Raw genomic sequence first — 18,680 nt, 5'->3', positions numbered from 1 at the left:
GTCAGGCACGTGTGTGACTGTGCAACTAAGCGTTTATGCGTAGCTCCAATAATGAACAGTCGTGCAGGAGTGTGTGACTGCAGTGATCAGATAAACAGTCTGTGTCGATGGCAGTTTCATTATATCGTCAGCATAAAGTTATTGCTCCTCAGAGTCAGACCAAAGCCAGCGTCTAGTTGATCTGCTTTAAGGCATTTGCTCCTCCAGCGACCTCATCTCCACAGAACAAACACCTCCTCTCTTCACCCTGTTTGCGTTAGATGTTGAGTGGCTTTGGCAGGACGCTTTGCTCCACCGAGAGTTGAAAGGACCAGCCCCGCAAAAAACAAGAATATTCTTTCCCCTGATTTATCAGAGATGTTTGCTGATATCAAACTCCAGTGTTCAATTCACTTCTTTTTGTAGGGAAATAGATAATGAGCACATTGCCTCTGTCGGACTACAGGCAGATGCAATTTCAAAAGGGTTATCGTTGCTCCAAACCATAAAGAGTGAAGGCAGATGGTGTTGTGTCTCGTGGCTTGTCCATTAATACAAAGTGCACTAAGAAAGGAAGGATAATGGAAAGAGCCTGTACTGTGAGCGTGAGCTGTCTAGTGGTTATACATGTGCTCAAAACCTCAGATATGTTGTCAGTTCTTTACAAATAACAAAAAGGAAGTACTTGAGTCAATAAAGAAAGAAAAAATGAAATGAGTATGATTCATGTTATACTCAAAATTGGATTTTATTCACTTGATTGAAGGAGGATTGGGATGCAACGATTAAACCTAGGATAAAAACCTTACAAATACATAAAACACCATTATTGATCTTATTTTGATCTTTCTGCCGCTCACCTGTTATATGTGTTGCTAGGCCACTACTGTTTACAATGCTTATGGCCCACAGAGTGCAGCACTTTACTGTCATAATATGCTGTTATTAAGAGAGCACTTTGGTACAAAATGAAAGAATTGTGCACAACTAAACCAGCAGATGAACAGACCTTACTTGTGCACTTGAAACAGTGGATGGAGATTCAGTAGGCTTGTTAGGCAGCCAAAGGACAGAAACACTCCATTTCCCTCCCCTGCAGTGTAGTGCAATGTGGGCGTGATTGACAAGAAAAAAAGCGGTGACGCCTCCTCTTGCCATCCGCTCTCCTTATTGGTTGGAAAGTGGAAGTCACATTTGGGGCTCTCCCCATTATAAATTATAACCATAAACTGCCATATTATTTTAGAAATCGTCTATTATCTATAAAGCAAAATGTTTCCTGACAAAATTTTCCTCATATGATCCACACAAAACTCATGAAACCTTAAAAATCCAAACAACCCACTCCCGCCTGCAGATGCGGACACATCTGGCAAAGCTCCCCTAAGCTCATGTGGTAAATGTTGGGAGGGGAATTTGAAAAGTCCTGTTTCCAAGTTGCATTAGCTCACTCGTTTCCCTGCAGCCTATTTCTGTCGTCCATTGAAAGGAAATCGCTGGGCCATCCCCCCGACGCGCGCCTGTGCTGTGGAGCTCCCCCTTGCTGCGTGCATCGTGATCTGGTGGATGCAGAGTCTTGCAGAGAACGCAGGGTCACCTTCTGTCACTGCAAAGGGAAATACTGAATAAATTGCAGCATAGGCTGTTGGGTAGTAGTTCACCTCAGCGGCAGCAGCATCTCTGGTAAGTCAGTCTGTGTGTCTGCTCCGTGTTGATGCCACATTGCTGCACTGGGAAGAGAAGCTGAGCATCCTTTTAGCGAAGGGCGACGCTGGGATAAAGGAATCTCGCATCATTTTCCCATCGTTTGGATAATGTCTCAGCCCCTCTCTGCTACGAGACCGACCAAGTACTACAGATTCATTAGTAATACTGTAGCTATAGCAATTTTGAATTATGCATGCGTCATTGTATATAGTGTACCGTTGTTTGCATACGCCAAGGGTGAAGATGACCATCTTGCATCATCTTGGATTACTATTGCAGGCTTTGCTCGCCAGCGAAACTATATACTTGAGTCGTTTAGTTGGTTTGTTGAGTGGTTCTGCATAGTGTAGCTAATGTTCTTACTTCCTTTAATACAATTATAGGATGATGCAGGGTGTTGTTTGTACTATGCAGCTGTTTCTCTTGCCCTTCAAATTGCCAAGATGAGCAAATTTGATCTCGGTGTCCAAATTGTATCAGCAGTGCAATATGTTTATCTGCTTAAATATTCTCCACAGAAATATCAGCGCAGGGATTGGCCATATGATATCAAAGACCGTTGTCATGTGAAGTACAATATAGTAAATTGAGATGGTGGTCAAGGCTGGGAAATGAATGCCATTTTATGTTCTTTTCCATGCGCCAAATGGGTAAACAAGACTAGGAATATGAACTACGTCGATCAAAGATGTCGTAATCATCACTACTTTATCTATATGATGTTTTTTTTAAATCGGTACAAAAACACTGGATAGGAGTCAGGAATGTTTTTTGTAATTTATTTCTCGGTGAAATGGACGCAAATGTTAATAAGAGCACTCCGCTCTGACGTTATGTAATTGGTTGTCACAGCACAGCGAGGAGCCATCTCTAGCGTCATTGTTTTGTTTTTTTTTCTCTGACAAACCAACAGCACCACAGAGGAGGAGCATCCTGTTTTCTACATGGGATTAGGTGCATGTGGTCTTTTAATCATTCATCAAATCTGCTCCCGGGCTGAAATGCATCCAGTCTTACAGCTGACTAAAGCATCTCATAGCCACCTTTATGCTTTTATGCTGTGTTGTTGTGTTTCTGGGGGTGGTTAATGGTAACTGAGGCGTCACCTCCACCAAAACATAAAGACGTGCCTAAAAGCATCCAGCTACTATCCACAGAGAATGCATGGCTGATTAAAGGGCCGTTGTGTGTGTTTTTGTATCAAACCCCTGTAGCTTTTCTTCCTCATGGTGACGTAGCAGATGACAGCTCGTGTCCGCCTCGGCGTGTTTTGGAGCTGTCCGCGGTGCTGAATTCACTGTTTGCCGGAGTGCATGTCTGTCAGCAGCCAAGGTGCCCCCAAGAGAGGCTGACACGAGGCTGCAGAGAAGAGATGATGATACTGTCAGAGGGGGTAATCCAATTGTACTGCAGAAGGGGGAGTTAGAGAGTACTTGCTATTTATTAGCAGACTCCTCACTCTTCACAGCGGAGACAAGTTAAAAGTGCATCACCAGGAACTTCTTAGCAGGGGCACAATATTTTATCAAAGTTAAAAATGTTCAAGTTCTGAATCTGTCTATCTGTCTGTCTCTACCTGTCTGTAGTTGTGGTGCCTAACCTCTATGACTTGTGACCCTTTAAAATCCGAATCAGAAATACTTTATACTTTATTGTTCCCCGAGGGGAAACTCTTTAAAAATGAAGCAATATGTGGCTTCTTTCTTATCCCTTTAATCATCTTCAGATTTACCCACAGGTTGGGAGACACTGATCTACAGCAGCTTATCCAGCCTAGTTAGTAGTAAAGCTGGGTATCGAACCTCAGTACCTTTTTAGTACCAACTGAAATGTGTCTGTAGCACCAAATAGCCAAAACTGTCAAAGTACCGAAAGCTGTCATTAAATCTTGTTTGCTTCTTATTTGATCAGATAGTTCCTGATTTAAATCAAAATTTTGCCAATTTTAAACAATTTTATTTGGGCAAAGGACTTGTATAGCTACTTGGGGTTATGCAACATTTAAAATTAAGATTATTTTGTTAAAGGGACAGTTCAACCCCAAATCAAAAATACATATTACTCAGTTACTTAAGATAATCCTTAGACCTTGTTGTGAGCAGTTTCATGTTGGAACTATTTTCTTTTAGCCGAACTACACCAACTGTATCACCGCGCAGAAGGAAGCGTGCATCTACTCATCTTGTGGAGATTAGTTTATAGCAAACCGATACTGCTAGCTCACCTATCACAACTGAGCTAGCTAATGTTAGAGCTCAGCCGAGGAGGACGCCATTAATGTTTACATCCTGCGCTGTCACAAGCACGAGCCTCTCGTACATGAGTAGATGCGCGCTTCCTTCAGTGCAGTGACACGGTTAGCGGGTGAAGTTCGGTAGAAAGAAAATAGTTCCTACATAAAACTGCTCACAACAAGGTCTGTGGATTATCTTGAGTAACCGGGTCATGAGTTCTGGAGAGAGACATTGCTGTTGAGTTTTTCAAATGTTTTTTTTTTTTTTTGGCGCGAGATGTAGTTCCATGATGTAGTTCCAACCCTACTGATGAGCCTCACAGGCACTGTCACAAAGCAGATTTCACTTAAATATGTATTTTTTTCATGATAAATGTACCTCTCTCTGCATGTGCATTTGTTTGTGTCTGAGTCTGTGTACACTATGTGCTTATCTGTGTCCTTGAGAGTCATAGAACTATTAATTCAGTCACAAACTACTCTTCTTCTCCCTTTAAGGTTTTGTGTTTATTTTCTAAAGCCACAAATGATGTCCTCCCTAACTTCCTGTAGTGCTTACAGTGAGTCTGCGGTACCTTTCATGTTGTTTCCATGCTTGACATGTTTTTGATTGCGGTGAGGCAGCATCTTCCTGCTCAGGAATTTAATTACGATTTGCACTCATGCAACCACTGGCTAGATCTGTGGTTATCTTTAACCATTAATAGAAAACAGCAGTTGTGACATGAATATCATCTACCGTAGGAACGTAGTGACAGAGTATCGCAAGCTGAACCCAGGAAGTGAAAATTAAACTGTTTTAGGCAGCTTTGCTAGTTTTCAATCCGACTCTTAGTCAGTTTGGTTTCTTTTTGGCCATGTCCATATTAACTGACAAAGGATTAACAGCAGCGTGACATTTGTGGGAAGCACTGCAGTTCAAGCTATTGTCATTTGATTGTTCTTCTATTTAATGTGAGATATCTAAAATAGGTGCAGGACTTCTGACAAGCGAGGGTTGCTTTGTTCTGATCACATTACATGCCAGTTAAAACCATAATTAATTTTACATAACATTTTTCTTCAGATGAGATTTCCTTTCTCATGGTCACACATACTTGGTTTTTATGTGTTATTACAATGCATCAAAACTATGTGAGGGATGAACTGGTGCAGAATACTGATATGTGCAAATCACTTTTCAGATACAAACCTGCAAAATAGATTTCAGTTAGATCTGGTTCTTGTCGTGTCTCTCAATATATATCTCGCATGGAGGATTGTGGTGTTTACTCATGTCGGTGACCTTTGTGTTGTTGTGTTACATTGTCAAGTCTTTGGTGTTTGTGGATGGTCCTGAGACATCTTGCGTAAGGGAAAGAGGACAATGTGTGAAATTGCGGGGTTATATCCCCTTTAATGTGCTTGTTGATGAAAGGGTTAAAGGGTGCTGTTGCTCTGTTAAAAAAGACGATAGTGGTGTCTGACAGGGTGTGAAAAAAGAGGCAATGTAAGAACAGAGAGTCTGAAGGGCAGCTGGAGTGTCTCATTTCTCTTAGTGTAGAGGAGAACACACACAGGGGAAGACTCTATCTTTGGTGGAAGATTTATGACACTGGAGATAATCAAAAGCATCCACGGCGCCTTTCACACGAAAAGAATCTCATTTTGTTTTTGTATCTATTTCCTTGTGTATGATTCCCCGCTAAACGCAAGAGAGATAAACAGAAGTAAGATTATTGTATGAAATATTGATAAAAATAATCAATTCACTAAATGTGATATCTGATAGCTGATTTTAACATTAATAAGGACTGTCTTGTACTGTAAATTATTACGTTTCTCCACTTTTCTACTCCAACAAGTGTGTTTCTTCTTGTAGAACAGTGTGAATGGGGTTCATGTTACCTTGTGCATTTCATGCCGTGTCACCACAACATGTCAGCGTTTGCCTACTCTGAATCATCATCAAGTAGCTGTGGCTCAACTTGAGGCACTTGGTATGTGTCAGGATATTTTGGGCAATTCAAAATGGAGTCCCAGTGTGCCAATCAAGGGTATGAATCATGTACCAGAGTTTGGATCAATACTGGTGACATCAATGGGTTTTGTTTATGCATTGTTTGACAAAAATTGAATGTACCTGTGAATGCAGCAGTTTCAGGTCATTGCTTTGGACACTAGAGGGTGTGTGCCTCATGGACATGTTCAGAGATAGAGTGGGAGAGACAGATTATATAATGTTGCCTATTTGATTGGATAGTAAAGCACTTCATCATGGTACGTACATGTATGCGTGTTGCTAGGACTGAAATTCTTAATCAGAAAGTATGGCTGCAACTAACAATTATTTAACCACTGATTAATCATTTCGTCTATAAAATGCCTGAAAATGGTGAAAAATGCCCATCTCAATTTCCCAGAGCCCAGGATGACATCGTCAAATGTGTTATTTTGTCTGACCCAGTCTAAAACCCAAATATACTTAATTTTTATTATATATGATAAAGAAAATTTGCAAAATATTCAAATATTAAGCTGGAACCAGATACTTTTTGTCATTTCTGCATTATTCAAATGATTGATTTTCTGTTGATCGCCTAATCAAGTAATCGTTTTACCTCTATCAGAAACTGCAGCTAGCTGTTAAACGATAGTGACAATCCATGCTGGGATTTCATTAGGAGATTGCTGATCTCTGTATCCTTCAGAATTAGGAACAGTCAGATGAAGAACACCAGTGGTCAGTCATAAAGTGACCATGACTAAGCATTTTAACATGAATTTGTGCCAGAATCCGTTGGATGTGGCCGTTGTCAGGCATCCCATGGTGCCCACATCTCAGGTTGCTTCATTTCATTTTTGCCTTAACATTCAGTCCATCCATCCATTATCTAAACTGCTTATCCTGTTCATGAGGTGCAGGAGCATATCCCAGCACACACACCAGGCGAGAGCTGGGGTACTCCCTGCACAGTCACACGACACAAATGACTATTAACACAGACTTATTCAAATACAAATGCAGAGAAGAGAATAACTCACGTCATTCACGTTACATTTTCAAAGACAGATTAAGATGAATTGAAGTCATTATAGCCTCATCAACATTGTACACTGAATGTCTAGGTATTAAAGAGAAGACAAGATGGCCGTGTGATGATATGAGCATGATGTTGAAGCTAGAGCTGCAACTAGCGATTGTTTTCATTACTACATTCATTTGCGGATTATTTATTGGATTCAATTGTAAAAAAAAAAAAGTGACAGTGACATTTTCAAACTGCTTGGTATTTCCCAAAGATATTCAGTTTACAATTATATAAAGCAGAGAAAAGCAGCAAATCTTTCAAATTTCAAAAGTTAGAAACAGTGATTGTTTAGCATTTTTGCTTTTTCTCAATTCATTTTCTGTCAATCGATTAATCGACTAATTGTTTCTGCAGTAGATGAAGCTACAGTCCATGTTTTTCAAAGTGTATCAAACCACAACATTTATAATGTAGAGCTTCTTTTCCTTTATGTTTATTTTTATGTAAATTCAACATTTCAAACCAGCACCAGCGATGGAACAATTCATGTAGAAAAAGAGCACTATGATCCACAGGATGATCCCAGCACAAGTGCATATAAACATGTCTGACACAATCATAGTATCAGGGAGTTGCACGATGGATTTAAACATAGCATCTTAAATTATAAGGTGTAGTAACTTAAACGTAGACAGTAAATCCAGGTAAAATATTAGCTCTAGCTAAAAAAAAGTATGTGATCTTTCAAGAAACAGATATGAAGTGATAATTGCATTTTCATACCAATTTTAAGCTTCAAACCTAAATATAAATATGAGCTAATTGATTATTTCTTATTGGAAAACACTGTAGATTTCAGTCACATTTTTATCTTGAACAAAATGATTAATCTATCTAACATAATGCAACTCAATACAACAGTTGTGCAATTAATAAGGTACTTCCTTTTTGAAGTTTATTATCTGTAATTTTGGTGAGATTCAATGCTTGTGGTGTTGTTGTATTGGAGTACATTATATTATTAGCTCTATCTAATATACTTCCCTAATACAAGCTATATTGCTGTTTTTAGTTAGGTTTTGTACTGTGGGTGTGCAGTATGTGTTGAATTTTGTGCTTTGTGTGGGCAGCATACCAGTAAAATGTGGTATGTGTTGCAGTGGAAAGGTCACACTTTTTAAAATGAATGCTGATTATGTGCATTATTATTTGCTCACCTATTGTTAAAAAATCCAAAAGTCATTGCAGAAATCACTCCATTTACACCATAAAGCACATAATTACCTTTTACAGTATTTGAACAACAGACTTAACATTGACTGGTTTATAATTAACATTAATTATGTACAACAGCTGGTGTATTAGTGTACAACCATGAAAAAACAGGAGGCTGAGGTTATTAAATCTTCTACTTCCCACGGTGTTAGAGTTTACTAATCTCCCCTTGGTTGTTATAGTTCAACAAATCTCTTAATATCTTTGCCTCTGTAAAGATAATTGGTGTTTTGACACTTTGTTCCAAACATGTTGGGCTGATTTCCATTTAAATTCCCATTAAGAGCAATTTAGCAGTGCTTAAACTTACTGTTACTTGATGCTAAAAGGACTGACTCCCAACGTCTCGTGTTTTTCTTTGCACAGGTGATCTCCTGCAGGGGACCAACAGCTCTCTCTAAGGTTTATGGAAACCTGACCTCCCACTGGTGGAGAAGGTGAGGTGTCCCCCGTTTGTGGTGTCTGTTCTCCAAAATCTTCATGTTTGCTTGGTCCTCATTTAGTCTGAAGTTTCACATTTATTCCAGAAGGACCATAACAGGCTTTAGCACAGACTCAAGCGCTTTTTAATCACCTTTTGTATCATTTATAATGTTAAACACACCACTTGAGGTAATCAATTGTCAGTGGTGTTAATATTTCACGAGGGTGTTCCAGTCTGTCAATGGGCTGACTGGAGGACAGGCCATTTTTATTTCTTATTTGAGACTCTTATATTGAATTGTTCTTTCTGTGGTCTACTCTGTGCATGAGTGTGTACTGCATGATTAACATTACGTAAAGGATTACAACGCTACTGTAGGGTTGCATTTCAGCTTTCTAGCGACAGTCGATCACTAAGAGTAGCTCTTACTGTCTCACTGGGGAGAATGATAACTCAGGAGTGATTATTGATTTCCCTGTTTGATCTCTTTGTTATGTCTGCATTATGACAGAACCTTGCTGCAGCAGGGAGGTTAAGAAACTGTTTGATGAGCACAGACTGTTGTTTGCATATGCAAGACGGCTCATCAGAACATGATGGCCCAGTTCAGTAAGGCTTCTCCAGGGACCCTGTGCAGTTTGGACTGTGAGAGGAAGCTGGGTCAGCCTGAGTATTTACACTGTAGGTAAACAAAGTGTGCACAAAGATTCAGCAGGAACTTAAGATCCCACAAAGAAAATAATATCTCCAGCAGCAATATTATGTGTTATATATCACCTTTCTCCACAAATACACTATTGATATCAAGTTGCATCTTTGATTTGCAGAAATACCTCTGTTCTTTAGTTGTTGTTTTTTTAGATAATCACAAAATTTCTCATCAGATCAGGGTTTTCAATTATCTTATTTTCAAATATTTAATTAAGGACAAGACATGCCAATTTGATTCTGCATTTTCTAAATATCAACATGTTATTTTATTTAATATTTTATTAATATTATTATTAATAATAATTATTATTTAATAATCACATACAGATGTCACCTATTCATTGAATCACTGTCTTTTTTCTGTTTTGGTGCGAGGTAAAGTAAAGTCTTGATTTAGAACAAGTCTCTATCCAGTTATTATTATTATTTTCAGGGAAAGTCCTAAATCAAGAAGCAAGTCTGATGATAATACACTACATCTTTAATAATCTGTTATAATTCTTTCCAAAACCCAGCTCCATTGAGGAAAAGGATGTAGAATGTATGTGTTACAATCTAGAGTTGTGGTTGCAGCACAGCCAGTAATAATGTTTAAAGAACAAGCAATCAAATAAAATCAACCCTTTTATTTAATTCATGTGTTATCTGCACTCAGCCACACTTTGCTGCATGGCCTATAAAAATGTGGAAAGTAGGATAGTGATATTCTAATTTTTTAAAGTCAGATTTTGAGTTGATCACTGCCCCCTCCTCATGCCAGCTGGGGAGGTCGCCCAGGCTTAGTGGCTTGTTTATGCCTTCAGGCTGGTTAGCCAATTCTTACATAGAAATTTACACCAGACGTATTTATTTTCCTTCCTTCTTTATTTAACAACCACCAGCACTTGTTTGGCTAATGATTAGGCGTTTCCATCACTCACTCTTTAAGCCAAATTGGCAATATCTGTTGTCAAGACTGCTTCAAATAAATACAGGTATGTGCCAATTCAAAGTATGATATGTATACAAATAAAAGTTACACAGATTTTTTAAATGACTGGGTCACTGACCGGTTTTTCTTTCAAGTGCTGAGTTATGTCTTCAAGCAGTCAAATTGCTTGTTTGCGGTGAGTTGACTCTCACCGTAAAGTCCTGGTCCAGTTGTGAGTCCAAGCCCTTGACTTTTGCACCTCATGTCCATTACTACCTAACTACTAGCTAAATGGCCTCTGGGTATTAGAGGTGGGTATAAATAGGGATGTAAGATGATTATAGTGTGGACATTTAGTTGAAGTATCTCTGGGTGTTGTTGCTTGTAATTTCCTGTCAGTTTCCTGTTATTGTGATCATATTTAACTGTATTAAGGAGAAGTTAATTGCACTGACCATTTTACTTTTTTTATATATTAGCTTGTTAGCAACATTTTGAGGGAGAAAGTGTGTTGCTATGTTGGTGGTCAGTATTTAAGGAACATGAGATTTCCCATTCATAGACATTTTAGCCATGCGTTGTGGCTCTATGGATGGCAATGTTGATTGGTCATTTATGAAATTTTGTACACACATTCATAGTCCCCAGAGGATGCATGTTACTGACTTTGGTGATTTGTGTTTTTTAGTAAAATTACTATTGGACTATTGGATGGATTGCCATGAAAGTGGGTATAAACATTCATGTTCCCCTCAGAATGAATTGTAATAACTTTGGTGTTCCTCAAGACTTTTTCACTTGTGCCATCATCAGATCAAAACTTCAATCAATTTGCCCAATAATTTATAAAACCCAATAACTGCACAACTAATGGCATTCCCATCAGTATCAGCTGTACTAATGTGTTTAGTGCTAATTAGCAAATGTTTGCATGCTAACACACTAAACCAAGATGGTGATGGAGGACTCTTGTGGCCTTTTTTCATTGTATTTTCATCTTTTTTTTATCTTTTCAAAAGACAAAGTGAAATGCCGCCGATTGTGAGAGATTTGCATTTTGCTGTGTAAGCAGCCCCTCCTCTCTTCAAACAAAAGCAGATACATTTATATCATCAGGAACATCAAATTTCCAAATAATTTTTAAAATCAGTTTGAGAGCATTTCATTTATCAGTAGCATGTGTAGAATTTATTTTAGAAAGTGAACCAAACAGTGTTACTAATGAGCCTCGGAGCTGTTTCTGAAAAAAGTTCCGCTGTTGATAGGGGCAACAGCCACCTCCCACTCTCTGCATAGCTCATAAATTCACACACACGTACAGGCGGTGTGTTTGAAGGCAGCCCATCAGTATTCAGTGCAGCATCAGGCAGCTAAACGGTAAGAAGGCGGAAAGCTGGTGTGTTTGAAGAGCATCATTCTTAGATTGACTATTGCCTTGCTCATTTACTCCCTCCCTTCCTCTGCTTCCTCGGTCTGCCTGGACATCAGGAAGAACTGGAATGGAACCAGATCCTCCATCTACTCTGCTCCATCTCACAGCCACTGCTGCATGTCTGCAGTTCATTCCTTCATCACCACCCATCACAATATGTCCGTCTCCCCCTACTCTGCTCTTCTCTGCCTCTCTTGTCCGTCTCTCTCTGCCCTCCCCCGGCTGTTTTTTTCCCCCTGTCTTCACCACACTGTCACCAGGAGGCTTGTGGCAAGAGGCTTGATAGTTACATAACCACTGCAGCAGTGCTCGGGAAGCTGTGTTAAATCACAACTCAGTCACGTGCGTGTGTGTGTGTTTATAGGTGCTGCTTATTGTAAAATGTATGTTTCCAATTAACAGCCAAATTTGGGGATGGATCCAGGCGGCATCCATTCAGTAGTCTCTTCCTGTATCTCTGTCCCTCTGTTTGTCTGCAGCAGTCTGGAGTCTCACTGTTTATCTGTTTTTGAAGAAGGGTTTTTTGTATACTGTATGTCTTCAAAAAGTGTGGTTCAATAGGGTAGCTACATGTACATAAGTGGATGGAGCAGTATTAGCCTTCCCACTGTAAATTCACATTATTCACATTACATTAATTATAATTAGCATTGATTTTACAGTTTGACAGTTAATTTTCAACACTCTTATTTCAACTTTATTTCTAAGAAATCATGTTTTTTTTTTCAATCAGTTTGGTATGTTGAATGTATCTAAACAGTTTACAGCCATGCTAGCAGCTCTGTGAGGCTGTACTTAGGGACAGCAGTACTTTGAGCTAAATGTTACCATCAAGCATGCAATCATGCTCAGAATGACAATGCAAACATGTTGATGTTTAGCAGGTATAATGTTTACCATGTTCACCATCATATTTTAGCATGTTAGCAATAAGCATTAACATTTGCTATTCAGCTCTAAACACAAGTACAGCTAAGGCTGTAAGGTTTGCTATTTAGGTCATAAACCAAAGTATTGGACAAATTAAAATTTTGGCGCTAGATGAAAAGTATAGCAACAATGTTATTACATTCATCCTGAGGGAAAGATTAATATCTGTACAAAATTTCATGACGATCCATCCAATAGTTTTTGACATATTTTAGTCTGGACCAAAGTGGTGGACTGACCGACCAAGTGACATTGCCATGCCTTTAGTGTGGCTAAAAAAATCAGTACCCATGAACATTAGCAGAGAAGACACCAGTCAGAGGCCATAGTGGCTGAACTGATCCAAATTTGACCCAGAAACTGATACTGAATTGATTCAAGCTGTTTTATGTATATGACAATTTCTACAAAGCTCAAACTACAACTTTAGCCCTTCATTAGCACCACAGGCAGACAGAATTTAAGGCTCTGTGATTGGTTGTTTCACACTGCAATGCTAGTTGGGATAATAAATTCTGTCATGAAGGTTTTACATTCTCAGTCTTGTATCTTTGACTTTTGTCAATTAACTAGATTTTTTAAGTGCCCTTGTTAGTAGTTTGTACTGATGGTTCAACAGGGAGAGACATGAAGCCTTCTTAGACCTGATTGGACAAGTACATGCCACTCACTGAGCTGTCAATGGTGTTTGCTTCTTACAGCTGTTTTTGAATTGTTATCACATTTCTCCTATGAACTGAAATGCTCTAAATAAACTTGAAAAAGGCGGTGTAGTTATAGAAGTTTCAAGTAATGTCTGCACAGTGCGTAGTTTGTAGTAATAGTTGTAAACACGATTAGAGAGGCAGTAAGTCATAGGTGATTGATCTGGCTTATTTAATTCTTTATAGATGTTTTTCTTGCTGCTTGTTAAAGCAGGTATGACTACTATTAAATGATATACTTGCAAGAAGACAATTGAGGTTTCGATAAAATGGGATAGAGGCAGTATGGTGTGCAGAGGTGAGACAGAAACACTTTGATGTGGATTGCCAAGTTCCATCACTCTGTGTCTCAGGAGTATCACAGAGTTAATACGTACGACTCACTTTAGTTTAAGTGCTAAGTCTATGTTAGCTGCATGACTCTAGGCATGGCAATGATGCTCAGTCAGTCCACCACTTTGGTCTAGACTGAGATATCTTCACAACTTTCCACGACATTTGGTACATTCATAAACCCCAGAGGATAAAGAATACCGATTTAGAGACTCCCTGACTTTACCTCGAGCACCACCAGCAGGTTGACATTTTTGTTTTTTAGTGAAATGCCTCAACAATTTTTGGATTTATTTCCATGACGTTTGGTACAGATAGTTCTGTCCCCCTCAGGATGAATTGTAATGACTTTGGGGATCCACTAACATTTCATCTAGCGTCATCAACAGGTCAAAATTACAGTAGATCAAGGTACAAATCATGACATTCCCATCAGCCTCAACTGTATTTTGTATTTGTGCTAATGTTACCATACTGATGTTAACATTTAGCTTGAAGCACCGCTGTGCCTAAGGACAACCTCACAGAGCCGCTAGCATGGCTGTACCTCACACGACATCTATTATGTGTTTGTCCATCCCTCCTCTGTTGCTCTTCCTGAGGTTTCTTCCATTTTTTTCCCATTAAAGTGTTTTTGGGGGAGTTTTTCCTTATCTAAATCGATCGGTCTATGTCATATGCTGTACAGATCGTAAAGCCCCTTGAGGCAAATTTGTGATTTGTGATATTGGGCTATATAAATAAAATAGACTTGACTTGACTACCAGCTCCATATGACCTGTAGCTGACCGTGACCTCTGACCTCCCTGTGGGGGAAAAGAAAGAGAATGTTTCCCAACAGAAATCAATGACGTGTAATATTAATGATGTTGGTGTTTTATTTTTTATTTACGTCCCAGTGCTGATGAATTATTGTGTGGACTGTTGTTCTGATAGCTGGGCAATAGCACACCTGGCTGACTCACACAGTTAAACAAACTAGATAGTGATTAAAAATGGGCACAAGGAACCCCACAAGGAACAAACAATGATACAGAAACTTGATTCTTGTGCAGCGACCCAGAGCACCTCTGGAGACGTTCGTGATCAGATAGCTGAGTCATCCTTCACTTGTTTTCTTGAAATCATGACCCACACAGCTAACCTGCACAGGCAAAGGCGTCTATGGACTGGGTTGCTATGATTCAATATCTGGCAGTTGTAATCAAATAGAGACATTACAAAACTGATCAGTAGCTGTTCTATTGTTATGAAGACATATTCATTTGCAGAATATCTGATGAGTTTGACGTTGGAGACAGACTGAAAGTGACATCTTGCTGCCGGTTATAAGAGTCAGGTCTCACTTGATCTCAGTGGGATCATGTAGTTGAGGCTGAAGCAGAGTCCCACCCTCATCCATTCATGTATGCAGTGGTGAAATGTAACTAACTAAATTTACTCAAGTATTGTACTTAAGTACCATTTTGAAGTACTTGTGCTTTACTTGAGTAGTTCAATTTTATGCTACTTGATACTCCTACTCCACTACAATTCAGAGCAAAATATTGTACTTTTTACTGCACTACATTTATTTAACAGCTTTATTTTTTAGTTACATTTCCCCTCTAAATTTCTCACACTGTTTTAGGCCCAAAGAGGTAGAATGCTCCAATATTTCACATTTCAGCAAAGACTAGAGAAAAGTCTGAAAAATGTATTTATGTAGCAGAACTTTGTTTTGTCTTCGATCCTACCCTATTAATCATCTCACGACCCCTCAGATTTATCTGGTGACTCTCACCTCAACCTGCCACAACAGTAAAATGCTGCTCAGACATTAATACATCAGTATTAATTATGTAATTTATTATAATATATCAGTCAGAGAGGCAGATTTCCTGCAGAACCAGTACTTTTAATACTTTAAATAAATGTAGCTTATAATACTTATGTACTTTTATTTTAGTGGAATTTTAAATTCAGAACGTTGTACTTGTAATGTATTTTGAGTTACATTGTAGTATTGGTACTTTTACTTAAGTAAAGGATCTGTGTACTTCTTTTACCACTGCATGTATGATAGTAAGTTTTGTCTCTCACATTTGATCCAACGGGATGAGTCCTACTGCCTTGGTGATCCCCTGACTTTTCATCTAGCACTACCAGCTGGTCAAAGTGTTCAAGTGTCCAGTAAAATATCTCAACATCTATTTTATTGATTGACAGGTCAAAATGTTTGGTTTATGACCAAATACCTGCAAAACTAATAACAATCCTGTCAGCCTAAGTTGTACTTTGTTGGTAATTAGCTAATTTTAGCATGCTAACATACTAAACTAAAATGTGTTAGCATTTAGCTCAAAGCACCACTTTGCCTAAGCACCCCCTCACAGAGCTGCTAACGGGGCTGTAGACTCTTCTTGTTTACATTGAGCATTTCCTTACGATAGAAAACTACATGGGTAGCACATTTATCTTCCTTGCTCGTATCAGACTATTTATCTTCTTCTTGTTTTGTTCATTATGGTTCTTAATAAATAAAAAAATATCTACGTAAACAGCTATTTCAGGGGCTTTCCTCTGTTGGCTAGGCTAGTAGTTATGATGGAGGAGAGAAGATGAGGGCTGTTTTTTTTCCTAAATTCTGTTGCAGACTCCCCCGTCTGGATCAACATGTCAATTCAGATTTGACGCTCCTACTCCATGCCCCAGCGAGCAGCCAAGAGGGCTCACGGCACTACACGTTCTGATAAATACAACACAAGACTACCCTCACCTTCCACACTTACTGGTTTTACATCACGTCCCCTCTATCTCTACTGCTCTGCCTCTTTTTATTTAGCTCTGTTACTGCATCTTTTTTTGAATGAGTCTCTCCTTTTCAGTACCCTATCCCTCTCTCTTTGGGTTCAGTATGCACTCACACTTCACAAGTCCCCCTCTTGTGTGTGTTGCTGCATGTCCATGCTCGTGGACGTCCCACTAGTCAACTGTGGGATGGGCAGCCGACACTGCGCCGCCGAACCAGCCTTCTCGCTCCTATCTAAAGAATCGGTCACATGGCCGGCTTAATTGCGGCCTCGGCTGTTACAACATGTGTGAAGTCTGCACAAGGCAGCTCTGTCTCCTGGCAACATCCAAGAGCCTGCTTATTCCATGCTGCACTGTGAGATGAATCACATCTCTGTCCTGATGTGTTCAGATGCCGTTCTGGCCCTATGGCTCTCTCTATTCCACTCAGGAACAGTCTGGCTCTCTGACCGGCTCCACGCTCCGTCCTGAGCTTGCTGCACCGTCCCTCCTCTTATCCCTCACGTCTCTCCTGTCACGTCCCTCCCTGCCTCCACCGCAATCTTCATCTTGCCTCCCCTCCTCTTCTCCTCCCTGCTGCTCTTCCTCTCTGTCACTCTCTTCTTGCTCATATGCTTGCTCAATGAAAGACCTCCCTCTGTCTCGCTCCTTGTGTGTCCCCTGTTACTCAGTACAAGAGGATGACATGCCATGCTTATCAAACAGAATCCACAGACAACCAGAAAGCATTGTAAAGCAACAGTATATCAAAACATCAGCTGAGGGCTTTTAGTAGAGTTACTTCTCAAATTGTTTGACATGCCACATTAGTTTTTAAGTGCAGCCATAGTTGATTTACTTACATTACTAGAGATAAAATCACTAAATTGGGTTTTGGTCAGCAACTTCGTCTTTGAATTTCTGTTGTCTAATCAGTCAGGACACAGTGAGCTTGGTAGTGTGCTGGAGTAAAGTTAGTTCATCTCTTTGAAATCTTCTTACTGTAACAAGCTTACATGTTTGTTGTGGTGTCAGTGGACCTTCTGACTGTGTCAGGAACATTTGTCTCACCTGGATCAGGGGTTCTCTTTAACTCTTAAAAGCATTCATGTTCATCAGGTACCTGCAGCATTTAGATGCGTCATGTTGCTGTGAGCTTGGTCCCAGGAGTGCTGTGCTATATGTGCCAGCAGTGCATTTGTGATGAAATTGAACTCCTCATCTATATCCTCTCTGTCATCACCACACAAACTCGAATACATGTGTTGCTATGCAGAAACAAGCTAAGCTATCCTGTCAGTATATAATGACATAATTACAGTTTCATATCAACCATTCCTCTCTCCACTTTTTGTCTCTCTGTCTCACTCGTCCTATCCACTTCTTTGCTCTTCTTCCTAGCTAGCACCCTCCCCCTCTAAAGCTATTCAAGTGGCACACTGCAGGATTATCCCTCAGCCTCTGAGACATGCTGGTTTGGTCAGACTTATCGTCCTCTCTAGGTTCACTTTGGCCACAGAGGTCAAAGCTGCAAAAATAAAATTTGCAACACATCCTTAACCATTTAAAGTACCAACTATAAAGGACATATTTGGACTACAAATTCATACATCCACAAGGAGTCTATCGTTTTAAGGAGTTGTGTTTGATTTCAAATTTCTGGATTGTTTTTCTTTTTTTCTTTTTCATAATGGAGCCAACCATGGTAAGTGAATGTGCAGAAGAATGTTCAGTTACTTACAAATTTACAAAAGTTTGAATTGTAGTATTTTGTCAGCTTCAGACAGCAATACCGCCTCTGCAATCACAGCAGACTCCTAAAGACTTGAAATTACTAAAGGCATTGTTTTGACATCAGCCAGTGTTTTGGTCAGTGAGTGGGTGGTTAACAGTTTCAAACTGAAAGATAGATCCAAATGGACAAATGTGTCTTGTACTGACCAGCTGTTATTTGTATATTTTACTCATGATTGCAATATTTTGGGTGTTTCTTTGCATTATATATGGGCCTATTTCATTATTCTATCCCATTTATATCAAATTTGTTTTGCTAAAACCTGAGCAATATTAGAAACAGTCTTCACTATGACTTCCTCACCAGTTAATACACTGGGGAATGGGAGGTGTGTTCACAGTCATTGAGGTGGATTGACCTCAATAACTGTAGTATAAGCCCCTCTCCACAATGCTTACCACTCCCACCCCCCACCTTTATCCATCTCAAGGGACACACAACAATCTCCCACGATGGGCCAAAAC

At 39.5% G+C, this 18,680-nt stretch overlaps 1 protein-coding gene across 4 annotated transcripts in view; it reads left to right on the top strand.

Moving 5' to 3' along the window:
* The first annotated feature begins 807 nt into the window (after positions 1-807).
* The window catches only part of LOC122883175 (protein kinase C and casein kinase substrate in neurons protein 1-like), a 36,113-nt gene continuing 18,240 nt past the window's right edge, over positions 808-18,680 (top strand). Inside the window, exons 1-2 of one of the 4 annotated variants that reach the window (XM_044211505.1) lie at positions 808-1,662; positions 8,572-8,642. The gene's annotated coding sequence lies outside the window, so the exon portion shown is untranslated. The other 3 variants (XM_044211508.1, XM_044211506.1, XM_044211507.1) reach the window with 3 other exon arrangements.

Source organism: Siniperca chuatsi, linkage group LG10 (genome assembly GCF_020085105.1).
Source record: "Siniperca chuatsi isolate FFG_IHB_CAS linkage group LG10, ASM2008510v1, whole genome shotgun sequence".
Classification (NCBI taxonomy): Eukaryota; Metazoa; Chordata; class Actinopteri; order Centrarchiformes; family Sinipercidae; genus Siniperca; species Siniperca chuatsi.
This window is presented reverse-complemented; position numbering and strand designations above follow the sequence as displayed.